This window comes from Macaca fascicularis, chromosome 5, assembly GCF_037993035.2.
Source record: "Macaca fascicularis isolate 582-1 chromosome 5, T2T-MFA8v1.1".
Classification (NCBI taxonomy): domain Eukaryota; kingdom Metazoa; phylum Chordata; class Mammalia; order Primates; family Cercopithecidae; genus Macaca; species Macaca fascicularis.
The window spans coordinates 142,601,403-142,619,665 of record NC_088379.1 but is presented as its reverse complement, the minus strand read 5'-3'; the positions used below and the strand labels follow the sequence as shown (position 1 = coordinate 142,619,665).

At 35.2% G+C, this 18,263-nt stretch overlaps 1 non-coding gene across 1 annotated transcript; it reads left to right on the top strand.

Annotated features, from left to right (window-relative positions):
- Window positions 1-17,903: 17,903 nt before the first annotated feature.
- Window positions 17,904-18,037, top strand: LOC123573854 (U4 spliceosomal RNA). The gene has a single exon (XR_006698567.1). It is a non-coding gene; the product is annotated as a U4 spliceosomal RNA (small nuclear RNA).
- Window positions 18,038-18,263: the final 226 nt, after the last annotated feature.

Here is an 18,263-nt window from a genome sequence, read left to right as displayed (position 1 = left end):
CTGTTCCATTTCAGTATATCTGGAAAATGTATCATCACAAGAATGAAACAATAAAACTAAGCTGATTTTCATAAATGTGACTTCTTCAGTGACTTCAGAACTTAAGGATATACTCAACCTGAATAAGCAATACATATTGCTGTATAAAAATTAAAATCTGGGCCAGGCGTGGTGGCTCACACCTGTAATCCCAGTACTTTGAGAGACTGAGGCGGGTAGTCAGGAGTTTGAGACCAGACTGGCCAATATGGTGAAACCTTGTTTCTACTAAAAGTACAAAAGTTAGCTGGGCATGGTGGTACATGCCTGTAGCCCCAGCTACTCGAGAGGCTGAGGCAGAAGAATCACTTGAACCCAGGAGGCAGAGGTTGCAGCGAGTCGAGATTGCACCACTGGGTGACTGAGCGAGACGGTCTCAAAAAAAATACATAACTAAAAATAAAAATAAAAGTAAATTAACCAGGTTAGGTGGTGTTTGCCTGTAGTCCCAGCTACTTGAGAGGCTGAGGCAGGAGAATCACTTGAATCTGGGAGGTAGAGGTTGCAGTGAGCCAAGATCAAGCCACTGTACTCCAGCCTGGGCAACAGAGCAAGACTGTCTCAAAAAAAAAAAAAAGAAAAAAGAAAAACCACAGGCAGATCACCTGAGGTTGGGAGTTTGAGACCAGCCTGGCCAACATGGTGAAACTCCATCTCCACCAAAAATACAAAATTTAGCCCAGCATGGTGGCACGTGCCTGTAATCCCAGCTACTTGGGAGGCTGAGGCAGGAGAGTCACTTGAACCTGGGGGGTGGAGGTTGCAGTGAACTGAGATTGTAGCACTTCACTCCAGCCTGGGCTATAGAGTAAGACTCCATCTCAAATAAATAAATAAATAAGTAAATAAATAAATAAAATCCAACCATATAAGGCTGGGCACGGTGGCTCACGCCTGTAATCCCAGCACTTTGGGAGGCCAAGACAGGCAGATCATCTGAGGTCAGGAGTTCAAGACCAGCCTGGCCAACATGGCGAAACCAAGTATATACTAAAAAATACAAAAATTAGCCGGGCGTGGTGATGCACGCCTGTAATCCCAGCTACCCGGTAGACTGAGACTGGGAGAATCGCTTGAACCTGAGAGGTGGAGGTTGCAGTGAGCTGAGGTCAAGCAACTGCACTCCAGCCTGAGCAACAGAGCAAGACTCCATCTCAGAAAAAAAAAAAAAAGAAAGAAAAGAAAAAAAAGTTCAGTCATATGAAGGTCTTAAAGATTTGGGCCAGTTTAAAAAAGAATAAAAACAGCACAGACATTTCAAAAGAACAGCACATTTGAATTTCTTAATTGCAGGTTGAACGCCCAAGATAAAGCCACCTTTACATTTACAAGCTGTTTTCGGTTGTGACAGTGTAAGATGTCATACTGATTGTAATCATTTATAATAGTTGGATTTCTCTGTGAATGATAGCAATAATACTGTATGAAGTTTTAATTTGATAAATTAGGCTATTTGGGCCACTGAAGGATCATCTGGTTCAGTTAAGTTCCTAGAATAAACCTAGTCACTGTTTCTGAGATAATTAAATGATATTTACATGGAAATCGAAAATACTGTATTGCCTAAATTATGGTTTCATTCTTTATCTGTGTAACTAGAGGTCATAGTCAAGTATATACACTCTTACTACCAGAAAAAATAGAGACCCTTAATATGATCTAATACCAAAAAATAATTAAATAGGTAGACACTATATGTAGTGTCTAGATGTAGAAGTGGTAGTGAATATTCCTTATTAATTTATTATATTTTTATTATATGTTTGCAAATATAACTTGTAGCACTGTTGAACACATTTTATGAGGAGCCAGCATCACAAAAATTGCTACCAAAATTTACATACTTTCTGACTTTTAAAATTGCTATAACACATCTTACTCTGGCACTTTAAAATAATAGTTTTCTATTTCCTTTTATGACTTCTGCAAGATGCTCCTAATTCTTGTTTGCTTTTTCTGATTTTATCTCTTCAATGTTTTTATTTAATGGTATTCTTCCTTGATAATTCATACTACTGTCCACATTTTATAGCATTCTTCTCCAAATTTTCACATTTGTAGAGTTCCTCATATAACCACCTAGATTTTATATTTTTTTATGTCTTTTCTTTGTTATTGATACAATAGGGATCATAATTTTGATATATAAAGAGAATACATTTTGTTCTCAATAAAACTTGCTCCTATGATTCATTGGTTTAATGAGAAGGTAAATTCATGCAATCAAAACAAAGGGTCATTTCTTTTTTTTCTAAGTTTTAAATTAAATGTTTTCGAGTGCCTAGAAAGAAACTAGTGTAGAAAACGTGGCTTATTGAGGGAGGAAATCATTTTCTTTTAAATGTAAAACACTTCTCTTTTTGTATTAAGGGTTGGAATGGTGAGGCTGGAATTTTACTATAAATCAAAGTGAAGTGCAGGAAGAAAACAGAATAGCAAATAAGAAAGGCCCCTTGCCACAGAACAGAATGATAACTTACCTAATTGTTGGGAGGATAAAGCCCTAGGGGTGAATAAATTGAGAAGGATAAAATTAGATGTTAGTATATTTTTTATTCCCACTGCCAACGATCTCTAGAAGAAATTACAGAACAAAACTTTGAAAGTGATAATTTTGTTTCCCTGACCCGCATGGCACAGGAGAGCAGACATGGAAGGAAGTGGTGCCAAGGTGTTTGCCTCTGGGAAATATCTTCCTCCTCAGTGCCTTTGGATGGATGTGTGGCCTATGAGAGACTCAGACTTTACTCCTTGATGAAATGGGGGAAGGGTTGATACTATAAGCCCTATTATATTTCAAAGTGCTTTTATCTAAATGAAGTCAGACTTTCTAAAACCCCAGGTACATTCCTGTTTTATTAAAAGGTACATTCTACTGTTTAAAATAGCTAACCACAAAATATTCTAGACATAAGCAGCATAGACCTTTCCTCTGGAAGTAGGCCTTTGTGTTAGACCGTGCTTTGGGTTCTAAATTATCTGCAAAACTGCCACTAAATCTTGTTACATACGAAGCAATAAATCCCAAATATGCAACTAATAATGTTTTATGCATTCTAACCAGAAAAATGTTTTGCCAGTCCCTGCTTTGTGATTTGTATTTCTTCTGCAAACTCATGCCTAGAGGCTGTCAGTGTGGATTTTGTGAGCTTCCTCTACAAACTTTTGGTATTTGTTGAGCGTTTTGGGTGGCAAATACACGAGATGGTAATGAGCAAAGTGTCTCTGTGGGAGATGGCTACGGAGGACCAGCTGTACCACTGACTCAGTCCACTCACTGCTTTTTCTCCCATGCCTTTGTCCTCATTTTCTCCTTGGGTAGCATCTTAGTAGAAGGGCAGTGTATAATCATTCCTTTGTTCAATAAGTAATTATTGTTCACTTACTATGCCTGAGACACTGTTGTAGGTGTGCTGTAATATACTGATGAACAAAACAGACAAAAAAGAGAGGAAGAGCAAAGCCTGCAGTACCAGTCCATGACTGTCATGACAGGCCAGGCCCACACCATCATATCAGTACAGGCAGATACTTTCCATCAGGTATAATGAGCAGTAGAAGGACAGAGACATGACCCGAAGTCCTGCTTTGCTTACCAGTTCATCCCTCGACCATTACAGATGCTTAACAAGTATGTTGAATATGTCAATGACTGAATGCTTCATGTTGAACCCATATGCTACCTTGGGAGAAAGACTAACAATATGACTGCATTCCTATCAGTAAAAACTGAGTTATTACTTAAATGCTCTTAAATATTAAAGCAGGGGGAACTAGAATAACATTGATTGACAGCATTCAGTGTTTTCTGCCAGCAGGAGGAATTGGAAATCAAGAAAAACTAAGACCAGAAAGGATATATGTCTACTTCTTTTTCACTTTTCTAAGGACAATTCAGATACTTGGAATATTTACCCTTTTCTCTGGGCATTTTTCCTAGATTAGGTGGTGTAATAGAAATTTCTAAGTTGATGTTTCAGCTCCACCCTTTATGGCAGTGTGACTGATCATGTCACACAACAAGTGTATAATTTGATTTCCACATTTGTACTGCAACGGAAATAATGCTAATAACACTACTCCCTTCAAAGGACTGTTGTATTGGTCAAGTGAAACAAAAAATGAAATCTAAGTAAGAATAAGGACATGGAGAATTTATAACAGAAACATTTTGTTTTCTTGTGTAATTTTTCTACAAAAGGTCTCATCAGCTCATGTGTAGTTACAGGAAATTAAACAACAAGGTTCTTCTCCATCTGAGATTTCACCATTTACAATTTTTTCTACCCATTTGTAAATGGATGAAAAGAAAAAAAATTACAAAAAGTAGAAATTACAGTCAATGTTGGTATTGGTTGGGAAAGGCTAACAGTTACAAAAAGTAAACTCAAAATGAATATTTTTTCATATTCATAGAAGTTTCTTTCTGCACACATAACAGCCAGTCTTAAGAGAAAGTACAATTTCTGAGAGAGTGACATTTGTTCATGAGATCTTTTGGGGACCTGTACCATAGAGACTCTGCCATCATTGACCCATCATTTGGGAGGGATCTCATTTCCAACCAGGCGCAAGGGAAATGATCATGGAGAAATACAACTAGGAAGTCATTAGGGACCAGCCTGAAAGTGTCATATGTTCCTTCTACTGATAGCTCATTGTCTAGAAATAGTCACATGACCACATAGGGAGGCTCATGCTGGCCACTGTACCACGCAGTTCCTATAATGCAATCGTTAGGATTTCTAGCACCTTCAAAATGTCATTACAAGTTATTTATATAACTTCTACAGTAATTTTCAGTTTACTTCTCTAAGTTGCACATTAGAATCTCAATACCTAGAGAGAAGGAAGAGTATATTTTTATTTTCTATTTTTTTTTTTCTACAGAGACTAGTAGAGTTTTGATCTGTCAAAGAAACTCAATCATGAGTAAGCAAACATATAAGGAAAAAAAGAATGTCATTTGAATCCTACACAGATCCTTCACAGTAAACTTTAATGGCTGGGAATGGAGAGTGAGGACAGGGAGTAGAATATAATAGGGATGGGTCAGTATATATAGTAATTATCAGAATCAAAATATTTTCAAAATAAATGTGACCACTTATTCTCAAATTCTGATAGGTATTGGAAAAGTGACTCCCTGATTGTGTGTGTGTGTGTGTGTGGGGGGGGGGGTGGGTTAGGGAGTATGGAGCCTGCAAAGCAGATGGAGGGAAATGTTTAAGGTAGAGAAAGTGCTCTCTATCTTGATTGGGGTGGTACATCACATTAGTCAAAGCTCATTAAAATGTACATTTAACAACTGTGAATTTTCTTTGTAAGTTTTATTGCATACAAATCATGCCTCTATTGAAAAAATTGAAAAATAATTCACAACTTAAAAAATATAATGAATTAGCAAAAATAGAGAAAAATATGAAGACTTCTCACTGAATTCAAAATCTATTTGAATTTTTAAAATTTTTATTCATTTATGTTTTATTTTTAGAGATGAGGTCTCACTAAGCTGCCCAGACTGGTATCAAACTCCTGGCATGAAGGGATCCTCCTGCTGTCAGCCTCCCAAATAGTTGGGATTACAGGCATGAACCACCATGCCCAGCCAAATCTATTTGTGTCTAATTCAAAAATAAGTCACGTCAGGGAAAGTCTTCAACAGTATATTCTCTATGATGTTGCATTGGCAGCAACTCAATTCTGCAACCCAGTCTTCTTTCTCTTACAACATTAGGATTCTTAGGGGAGAGGGTGTCTGCTTAGAGCTAATTAGTGTGACTTCTGCACCATGAGTTGTGACAAGAGGAACAGTGCTGAAGAAACTATCATGAACGTTGAAGACCAACCTCCACCTTCCAGGTTCAAGTGATTCTCCTGCCACAGCCTCCCAAGTAGCTGGGATTACAGGCATGGACAACCACGCCCAGCTAATTTATTGTACTTTTCTTCATAGAGACAGAGTTTCGCCATGTTGGCCAGGCTGGTCTTGAACTCCTGGCCTGAAGTGATCCATCCATCTTGGCCTCCCAAAGTGCTGAGATTACAGGCATGAGCCACTGCATCCGGCAACAGCAGAGATAATTCTTATAGGATTTTTCCAAAACTGCTGCTGAAGTATTTCATTGTCAGTTACAATGGAAGAGAAATCTGAGACTTACCCAGAACTATCATATGAAGTTTTTGAACAGCAACAAGATTGTTGCTCCAAAATTTTAAAAATGAAACAGCTACCAAAGCTATCAGAATGTGCAGCAACCCCCAGCCAGTAAGTGAAGACCTTATGCCATTTGTTAGGTTGCAAGCCTCCCTAGAGACTGTTAGGGAATGTATCTGGAATGAGGAGAGCTCAGAAATGTTTGCAGAAACCTTGTTCTCCATTTCCGTGAGTCATTAATGAAAGCCTATGACTCATAGCTAAATAAATGAGAAAGAAGCAAAAGCAAAACAAAAGAAAAAGAGCACAATCTTCCTCTCTATGTCTCTCAAACTTTATTACAATGCATCCAATCTTACAAAAGCAAAGACATGCTGTATATAAAATTTCTGTCCCAGATTAAGGACCATATAATGTGAATGATTTGGGAATACCTAGCCTTTTACAGTAGAAATCTGTCAACTCCATAATTTCTTTCAAAGAGAAGGCATGCCTTTTGCTCATTTAACATGAAAAGTCTCCATTGATATGTAACCCACTGAATTTCAGTGAAAATAGTCTACTCAAAACTACTCACTAATTGCTCATAGTTTTGATGGTGGTTTACACTGTGACTCAGAATAATTCATTTTATTCAACAATATGCAATTTTTCTGAAAGAAATGTTTTATTCTGAGAGTCTTTCAATTTTGTTTTTTCTGCTAGCATGCCTTCAAAAAGTAATCACTCTTCAGAATATCATATCCTGAATATTACCCTCTTCTGGGAGAAAGAAAATGATTTAATCACATCTTGACTGGTTGCACTTTTCTCGTTTGTTTCTCATTCAGACAAAAAGCTACTGTGAATAAATTGTTCTTTCAATTTTTAAAATATTTTTTCTATGCGGTATTCAACTATGCTTATTATTTAATTTTTTTACTAACATTTTATTAAAACAAAATGTATGTTATCTTATGCAATTGGGTGGTTTTGTCAGAGGTATTTAAACCAGAGCAACTCCTTGAATAGAGGCTTGGCAAAATAAGGCTAAGACCTGCTGGACTGCATTCCCAGGAGGTTAAGGCATTCTAAGTCACAGGATGAGATAGGAGGTCAGCACTAGATACAGGTCATAAAAACCTTGATAATAAAACAGGTTGCAATAAAGAAGCTGGCCAAAACCCACCAAAACCAAGATAACGGCAAGAGTGACTTCTGGTCACCCTCACTGCTACATTCTCACCAGCGCTATGACAGTTTATAAATGCTGGGCCGGCACGGTTGCTCACACCTGTAATCCCAGCACTTTGGGAGGCCAAGGCAGGTGGATCACTTGAGGTCAGGAGTTCGAGATAAGGCTGGCTAACATGGTGAAACCCTGTCTCTACTAAAAATACAAAAATTAGCCACATGTGGTAATTTTTGCACACCTGTAGTCTCAGCTACTTGGGAGGCTGAGGCGAGAGTATGACTTGAACCTGGGAGGTGGAGGTTGCAGTGGCTGGAGATCACACCACTGCACTCCAGTCTAGGTGACAGAGCAAGACTCTGTCTCAAAAACAAGAAAAAAAAAGAAAGAAACAACGATGACGACAAAAAAACAAATGCCATAGCAACGGCAGGAAGTTACCCTATATGTTCTTAAAAGGGGAGGCATGAATAATCCACCCCTTGTTTAGCACATAATCAAGAAATAACCATAAAAGTGGGTCTACGGAGTAGCCATTCTTTATTCTTTTACTTTCTTAATGAACTTGTTTTCACTTTGTTCTATGGACTCACCTCCAAGTCTTTCCTGCACGATATCCAAGAACCCTCTCTTGATGGTCTGTCTCTGGACCCCTTTCTTGTAACAATTTCAGATTTTAAAAAATAAAGCAACTAATATTAAAGTAAAGGATAAATGCTGTAGTGCCTAACAGTAGATAAACTGCCTTTCTATTCAGTACCATGCTGTTTTAATTATTTGAAGTTCAAAAATAAAACAATGAGAGAAACATAATTCTCTCCCTTTCTCTTCTATATCTATTTTTAGGACATTTCTACTATTTTATTCTTATTATATCTTTTGGAATCAGTTTGTCTACTTTTCAAAAAAAATACTGTTGGTATTTTAAACTTGGATTACATTAAATTTACAGATTAATTTGAGGAAGAACTGAGATTCTTATGGTGTTGCATTTACTATTCAAGAGTGTGTTTTTCCTTGTGTTAAATCCTTCTTTTGTGTTCCTCAGTGGCATCTACAGTTTTGTCACAGAAGATTGTAGGTGTCTGGTTAAATTTTGTATTTTATCTTTTGATGTTTTAGTCTTGTACCTAGTTACTGTTCATATGAGAATCTCCTATATTGCTATAAATTAATTTAGTACTCTGCCCTATAACTGATTTTTATTATTATTTACAATGGTCCTCAAATTGATCCTTCTAGGCCGGATGCTGGGCTCATGCCTGTAATCCCAGCACTTTGGGAGGCTGAGGTGGGTGAATCATTTGAGGTCAGGAGTTTGAGATCAGCCTGACCAACATGGTGGAACCCATCTCTATTAAAAAGAATTAGTCAGGTGTCGTGGCACGCACTTTTAGTCCCAGCTACTTTGGAGGCTGAGGCAGGAGAATTGCTTGAACCTGGGAGGCAGAGGTTGCAGTAAGCTGAGATTGTGCCACTGCACCCCAGCCTGGGTGACAGAGCAAGGCTCTGTCTCAAAAAAAAAAAAAAAATAAAATAAAATAAAAATAAAACTGATCCTTCTAGATTTCCTAAGGAGAAAAATTTATTATTTTCAAAAGTTAGTCATTTAAAATTCTCCTTTCTGATTTTTGTTTCTAAATTTATTCCTCAATCTATCCAACAGTTTCCTTGGTTAATCTAGAATAATTTATAAACATAATATTAATAGCAAATTTTGTTGTGTTATTATTGATCTTAAAGAGAATGTTCTAATGATTTCTCAGCATCTATATGTTATTTTTCATGTATATAAATATAGTCATATCAAAACTATTTTATTTTATTATGATTTAAAAATCAATAATAGATGTTGAATATTATTAAATTTTCTTACATCTAGTGAGATTTATATGACAATCTCATTTGACTTGCTAAATATATTGATTTATTTTTATAGCTATCCTAATATTTAACCACACTAACATTTTTCCAGGAATAAACTCCAATTGCTTTACTATTTATTAAATAAACAGCTAATTTTTACCTCATTATTAAAAAATGTTTTTATCTTAATGTGCTTGAACAAGCGGTTCTATGTTTGTTTTGTGTGTGCATATATACATGTGTGCGCATTTACCTTTAATGGGATTTGGGGATCGTGTGATATATATATTCTAAAAGAGTTAGGAAAATTTTTCTTTTTTTCTATACTCCGAACAATTGAAATTTAATTGCAGTTATCTGTTACTTAATGTTTTGGAAGAATTCCCTTGTGAAACCATCTGGGCAATAGCTGTTAGACTTTATCTCCTGAATGGTAAATGATCTGTGTAGTATTCCAAACCCACTTTCTGGAGTCAGTTTGGTAGTTTATATTTTCCAAAAAAATAAAGAAAGAAATGCAGTTTTACACCTGTTCTGAGATATTTCTCAGACATGCAAATATTTGGACACTTTTTTTTTTTTAAGAACTCTATCAATTTTTCCCAATTCTACCAATGTCTATAGTTATTCCTTTATTGTCATTGAAAAGGTTATATTATTGTTTGTCCTCTTTATTCATGTTACTTATGAATAAAATAAGCACAGTGAATGATGGGAAAGGCAAATGATATAACATTTTGCAAAATTAGGGTCCCAAAAGAAAATGAAAGAGCAATAGAATTTATTTCTTGATTCTAACATTTAACAGTTTATGCTTAAGCAATTTTTGTTTCATGTTTATTTCTAGTCCTTTAATTACATTTGCTCTTTTTCAAATATTTAAAATTGGATGCATAGTGTTTTGATATTATATATTATGTTTTGTCTATGCTTTATTTAAGCTGTTATACTTTCAGAAATGTATGTTTCAATTGGCATAATTTTCTAAATCATTTCTAATTTTGGTTTGAGTCCCTCTTTTCTCTAAAAGAAATGTGTAAGAGAGAAATTTTACATTTTCTACTGGAAAGATTATTACTCTTTCTTGTTATTAATTTCTATTTAATTGTATTTGGATTATATTAACTCTTTGGAATTTATTAAGCTGTTTTTGGAGGCCCAGTATGTGGTCAATTTGTTAATATGATTTAGGAATTTGAAAAGAACTTGTTCTCTTAGCTTTTGGAAATATGCCCCCATATTTGTGAGTGTGTCTATAAATAGACACACACACATATATACATACACACATACACAAACATTTAGTAAGAAATACGTAATAATGTTCATAATATTATATTTAAAATTATTTAGTTTTATGCTAATTTTTGATCTTTTGTTTCTGTTATACGTTGCAGAATGAATAGCTCTTAAAATTGGCTAATAATATTGTGTTTCTATCTATTTCTTTTATTTTTTTTCCTTGTGAATTTTGCTCTGTTAATGTTAGACTATGTTTTTGGTGCATCAATAAATGTCTGGCATGCATTTGCCCATTTTTAAATTTTTAGCCAATATAAATATCTTTGTGGTAATAATGTTCACCAATTATAGGATGTTTTGATCTGTTGTCCAACCTGATAATTTTACTTTTCAAATAAACAAGTATAGTCTATTTACATTGAGTGGTATGATATATTTTTTGATGTATACCAGTTCATCAAACTCAGTGTTTAGGTTACCCTATTTATGATTTCTTTTTATGATTTTTAATATCATTTAGTTTTATTTTTCTTATATTATAAAATGTTTGTTTACACATTTATAATTCTAACTGTATAATAAATTCAATTCTCTTTCTTTAGGCAATGTCTATTATAAACAATGACATTAAATATAATTCAATATTTTTATTTTTATTTTCTAATTCTCAGTCTTTTCTTATTTCAGTGTTAAATGATGCTGTGACAAACTGGGAGCCCAGAATAACTTTATTTCCTTTACAGATAATTTGATTTTCTTTTGCTTTCATTCCTTAAAGATTATTTCCTTGTAATTTATTCACGGTATAGTAAAATCTACCAGGATATATTTCAGTGCAATGGTTAATTTTATGTGTCAACTTGACTCTGCCATGAAGTGCCTAAATAAGACATTATTTCTTGGTGTGCTTGTGTAGGTGTTTCTGGATGAAATACGTATGATTCCATGGACTCAGTAGAGCAGACTGCCCTCCCCAATGGTATGGGCATCACTCAATATCTTTAGGATTTGAATAAAACAAAAAGCGGAAGAAAGACAAATTTGCCCTTTTTGTTTCCTGCTTGCCTGCTTGAGTTGGGATATTGGTCTTCTGCCCTGGACTGGGAAATCAACTCCTACGGTTCTCAGGCCTTTGAGACTTGGACTGAAATTATACCACTGGCTTTCTTGAGTCTTCAGGTTACAGATAGCAGATCATGAGATTTCTTGGTCTCCATAATCATATAAACCAATTCTTCATTTAAAAAATCTCTGCATATATTTGTGTATATATATATCTGTCTCCTACTGGTTCTGTTTCTCTTGAGAATCCTAATATATTTCAGCATTTATATATTTATTGTACTGTGTCAGGGTTTCCTGGATAGGTATCTTTTCTTAATCTATACATTCATGTATATTTTTGGAAAGTTTTATTTTTTGGAGAAAACTTTATATATATTATATTATTTTATTTTGGAAAGTTTAACTTCATTATATCCTAAGACAGTTTTATTGTTTTCTTTTCTAGTAATCAATTTATGTTCTTTTGGAACCCCAATTTTGTAAAATGTATCATTTGCCTTTCCCATCTTTCATTGTTCTCTTTTTGACTTCTTTTCATCTACACTTTATCATTCATCACATTTACCTCCAAACCCTATCATCTATGTCAGATTCTGTGTCTTCAGCAGTGTTTAATTCATTAGTTGCTAAATCCAATGAGACTTCCTGATGGTTTTCTCCATGTTTGTATGTATATTTGCATTTTTATGGGCTTTCTTCCTGTGCTTTGCCTGTTGATATGGTTAGGTTTTGTGTTCCCAGCCAAATTTCATTTTGAATTGTAATCCCCATAACCCCCTAGTTTCAAAGGAGAGACCAGGTGGAGGTCGTTCAATCATGAGAGTGGTTTACCCCATGCTGTTCACGTGATAGTGAGTGAATATTCACAAGAAATTATGGTTTTATAAGGGGCTCTTCCCTGCTTTGCTCAGCACTTCTTCCTGCTGCCTTGGGAAGAAGGTACCTTGGTTCCCCTTTGCCTTCCACCACAATTTTAAGTTTCCTGAGGCCTCCCCAGCTATGCATATCTGTGAGTCAATTAAATCTCTTTTCTTTATAAATTACCCAGTGTTGATCAGTTCTTTATAGCAGTATGAAAGCAGACTAATACACTTGTCATATTTCACTGTTCTTCAATTCTCACCATGACTCCCCTGAGATTTTTTAACTATACTTTGCACTTTCTGTTTTTATTAAGGTGCTCACTTCACAAAGTTTGAGAATGTTTCCTGCAAATAATGACTTGTGTTTGTGACTCCTTTTTCATTCCCGTATTTTATGAGTCCTGAGGCTTTATTCCAAAGCTGTTCCTCTAAGGTCTTACTGTCCACACAGGTTTCCAAATTATTGCCTGATTGTTGAATTGTTCACAGAGTGGGCCTTTGAAGAATGTGATCTGGATAATTTCCTCAATGTTTAAGCCAAATAGATCTGTATTAGTTTTCTAGAGGATTGTCATAACAAACTACTACAAACTGGTAGCTGAAAACAACAGAAGTCAGTTTTGCAGGCCAGAAGTTTGACGTCAAGATATTGTCAGGGCCATCCTTCCTTTAGAAACTCTTAGGGAAAATTCTTCCTTGGCTCTTCAAGCATCTGGTGGCTCCTGGCTTGTGGCATCATAACTCCATTCTCAGCTTTCATCTTTACATGGATCTCCACATGGCTTTCTGCCCTTTTCTTCTCTTAAAACGATAACTGTCATTTGGATTAAACACTCAGCCCCAAACCAGGATCTTCAACTTAATTACTACAAGGACCATTTTTTTCCAAATAAGATCCTATTTAAAGGTCCTGGGTAGACACATTGTTTTGCCATCCACTACTCAATCCACTATAGGAACTTAATGTCTTCCTATTTACCATTTTACTTTGGCTAAAATCATAATTCTTCTTGTATGGCTTGGGTTTATAAATATCTCCATGAATAGTCAAAAATTGACTTTTATTTTTGTTTTTTATAACTTTTTGTTAATTTTTGGTGATATCCAAAATGGGGGAAAACTTCTGTCTATGTCACTATTTTTAAATGTCCAGTTTCAGTTTTCTTTAACATGTAATTCAACTTTATAGAAGTAATATAAGCAATCAAAGTGACATTAACTTTTTGCATGCAGATTCATCTGCAACTGCATCTGTAATTTCTATTCCCTTTTAGCAAGAATGAAGACAGAGCTCACCACCACTTTTCTGTAACCTTTCCTCCTGGGTGTTTTGACTTTTTGATTTTTCTTCCCTTGTATTTTCAGATTCTCTATCTGTCAAATCCTATACTATTAACACATTATCTTGTCTATTTCCTCTTAAATAACCCTCTGTTTATCTTGAACTACTTCAGTTATGATCCTCTCTTCCTCCTACACTCCAAAACCAAATTTTTAAAATACATTTTTTATACTCACTAGCCATGTTTACATGGCCACTTATAAAAGATACATTCTACCGTTCATTTCCTTTTATTCGTTTGTAGTCCAAATAGTTATTATAATTAGAAATTCCAAAGAACTTTATAAGAGATGACTAGCTTTTATTATTTTTAATTTTTGCTGTCTGTTTTTCAAAATGAGACATGGACTAGAACAATTTGAAAAGCACTGACTTAACAAATATTGCTTGTCAGGGTAATTTCTTTTTGAGAACACTACACATTACATAAGCATTACTATTTTGAGAAAAAAGATGACAAAATATGTATATTCCTATTTTTTTTGTGTTGAGAAGATGGATAGAGCTTAATAAATGTAGCTGTTGTAATGGGACAAAAAATGTCTGAAGACTACGAATTGTCTGCAGTAGAGAAAAAGGTAGTTAGCTGTTATTGTTAAAACCTTTGTCTCTTTGCTCCCATATTTTAAAGCTAACATGTCTTAACAATTTAAACTTTTCCCCAAAGTGAAATTTTGTCTTGATATTATGAATCTCTGAAACATCGTGAAAAGATCACTACCCACTCATCTTTTTAAATTGAATTTTCAAAGAACACAAATCTCTAATTCGTACTCTACCCAGCCCTGGGTCACCAGTTCTCTCAGTTTTACACTTCTGCATTGCTATGTTCACCACTCAAATAATAGGCTCCACATTACCTATCTGAGAGTTTCTGTTTTCTGAGTGATCTTATTTTCCTCCGGCATAAATACCAAAGCAAAAATGTTGACTCTGTACATTGATGGTTATTTTTAACTTTCCGTACTTGAAAGAGATAGTTAAGTGTATGACAAAGTAGCAAAACAAAACAAACAAAGAAAAATTCACCAAACTTTCCTTTAGCTGGTTAGGTAATAAATGTTTAATGTATTTTCTTACCATTTGCAAGATCTACCATGGGAATCTTAGCATTAATTATTTTTTTTTCTCAGATAATGTATAAAAATGGCAAGAGGTTATTTCAGGGCAGATTTTTGGAAAATATTTTGAATTAGCATAAAGTTAACATTTCCTAAATGATTATTTCAGAAACTAGACCATTAATCTTTAGAAAAGACAAAAAATATATATTGGATATTTGCCTTAATATTATTGGCTTCAGACAGAATTTGGAATAAGAGGCATATTTCTTGGACCAACTTAAACCACTACTATTTATGAGAAACATAAAACTTCATAATAAAACACTCTTACTTTAAGGTAACTCTATTCAATACATTAAAGAGCATTATCTAGAGTTATGAAATAAAATAGCATGAAAAATTAAAGCTGTGTATTTTTGAAGTTAAATCAGAATATTTCTTCTAGAAAAATTTATGGAATTTAATGAAAGGAATAGACTGTAGAGAAAGTATAAATATATAGATGATGAAGTAACAGTTTCATAGGAAAAACATAAAAACTTCTCAAAAATATTCTATAAAAATTATACAGAAAAAACGCGTCACACAAAGCCTTCAAAACTAAATAAATAGCCTACTTTTAAACTGAACTCAGACTTACATATATGAGTGTGAATGCCACAGCATTGCTACAACAGTGTTAGCAAGTGGGTTGAAATGATAAGAGTTGCTGATAAGGTAGGAGACATACTGACTACCATTAGGAATCTGGGGTGTTGACTTAGAGTTAAGGATTGACTTGTCTAAGTGGGAGTTGTCCTCTTACAGAAAACAGAAAATTAAGACCTATTTCATGGATATCAGCTATAGAAATAAGAACTAAGAATTCATGCTAGCAAAATGCTGAGGTGATGAATCAGGGCTGAAGTCACTGGTACAGCACATCACATTGCAACAAACTGTGTTTGCAGGTGTGCACTCCAGCTCCTGATCAAGGTGGTGAAGGTGCTTATGTTCCCTCTAATATGAAACTGTATGAATAAGTCCACTGCCCAGAGGGACTGGCTCCCTCTCCCAGAATCTAAAATCTTTTCCTACTCTTGGATTATGGGAAGCCTTAGAATGTGATGAGCAGAAAGAAAATCACGTAATTGCTGTCCCTGTCCCTTTATTTTCCCCAATAATACTGTTTCAGGTTCAGTGTTCCTATTTGCTGGTCAGTCAGTCTTCTTTGCTTACCAGTCACTTTCGGAAAGAATGGGGATATGCTTTTGGTGTTCAGTGACTCAGAAATTTTACCTATGATGCATGTCTCGTAAATGAAATGAGAACATGTTAACATGTTAAGATGTTGAAGCAGTTACTGGTTACCGTCATCTTTTCATTACTAGATTTTAAACTCCTAGAACAACAACAACAAAAAAGCCTTATTCATTGAACAAAGTTATTTATTTATTTTCACATTATGCCACTACAAAAATTATTGTGATAGACTCCAAGGTGGCTCTCGATTATCCCTGCTTTCTGTTCATGCTTTTATGTAATCATGCTTTTCCTTGAGTGTGGATGAGATCTGGGATTTATTCCTGTATTAGTCTCTTCTCACACTACTAATAAAGACATACCCGAGACTGGGTAATTTATAAAGAAAAAGAGAGTTAATGGAATCACAGTTTCACATGGCTGAGGAGGCCTCACAATCATGGTGGAAGGCAAAGGAGGTGCAAAAGCACATCTTACATGACAGCAGGCAAGAGAGCGTGTGCAGGGGAACTGCCCTTTTATGAAGCTGTCAGATTTCATGAGATTTATTCACTATCATGGAAACGGCATGGGAAAAACCCACCTCCGTGATGCAATTACCTTCCACCAGGTACCTCCCATGACGTGAGGAATAAAGGAGCTACAATTCAGGATGAGATTTGGTTGGGGACACAGCCAAACCACATCAGTTCCTGACTCACAGAGTAGGATAAAGATGATGGGGCTTGTTACTTTTGTGATTATGTTACCAAAGATTGCAACTTCTGTCTTGCTAGTAGACACTTAATATTGACTTTTTCTGTCTTTGATGAAGTAAGCCACCATATAGAAAAACATAAGTGATGAGGAATTGAGGGAACCTACAGGTGGCAGCCAGAAAGGAGCTGATATCCTCAGTTGGATAAGACACACTTACTGAATCCCACCAAAACCATTTAAGCCTGGAAATGGGCCCTTCCTCATTTGAGCCTCAACTGAGGCCCACAGCTTTGTTGGCACTGATTTCAGCTTTGTGAGAGAAGCTGAAGCAGAGGACCCAGGCAAACTAAGCCTGGATCCCAGACCCACAAATAATGGAATACTTTATTATGCAGCAATAGATAACTAATGCATCTGTACATATTTAGTCATACTTAGCTCCACTAATTGTGTTTTGTTTGATAAATTGACTGCATTATATTCATACCAACTTTTTAACTTATTGGATGCAAATCAGTAGTCCAATGAGAATATTTGTTATTTAACAAGGTCCTGCATGGAGAGTGTTCCATTCATTTAAACCTAGCAAAGAGCAAAGAACAGCCCTTTGTTGGAATATCAACCATGAAATTTCCAGTATTAGTACTGAGCCTAGTTCTTCCTATTATTCTATAGGAACAATCAGAAATAATGAAGATAACTATGTCTTCCTTCTTAATATTCTATAATTAATCACTCTCTCAATTTGAACTTGCCTTAGCACTTAAAAATATTATCCCCATTAAAATAAGTAAGTGCATAAAGCACATGTGGGGATGCCTATAATCCTAGCTGTTTTGGAGACTGAAGCAGGAGAATTGCTTGAACCCAGGAGGTGCAGGTTGCAGTGAGCCGAGATCGTGCCATTGCACTCCAGCCTGGGCAATAGAGCAAGACTCTGTCTCAAAGAAAAGAAAAAAAAAAAGCAAAAGTTGAAGTAATGATAGTCAGTGAAACTATATATACATAGTTCAAACTGGAAGAAGAATAAACAATGTTGTTTGCATCTAGTTTACAGAAACATGAGTTTCTTCTTTTCCTTACCCATTCATCTATCTATATTATTCTTACCACTACTTGAAATTAAAGATACATCACATAACTACATAACTTTAGCTTTGTGCAGTGGCAGTGTCATAGCCAATGAGGGTTTATCTAAGGCATAATTATTGCTAATTAAATAATTTTGAATAAAGAATAAAAGAACAGATCTATCTGTCTATCTATCTATGTATCTATCTATCTATCTGGTCACAAACTATGTGTCTGTTCTGGTGGTGCAAAATACTTTGTTTTCTGGAAGTCTCATTCAATATTTAAACTTTGGTTCTTGATTTTTTTCCTAAAAGTTTGATGCTTTGAATATTTTATTTTTTTGTTCCCAAAATTATTAAGGCTCGACTGAGGGGACCATATTTATGCTCACACCAGGTCCCTTAAGATTACTTGTACCATTTCTGTGTGTCTGTTTCCT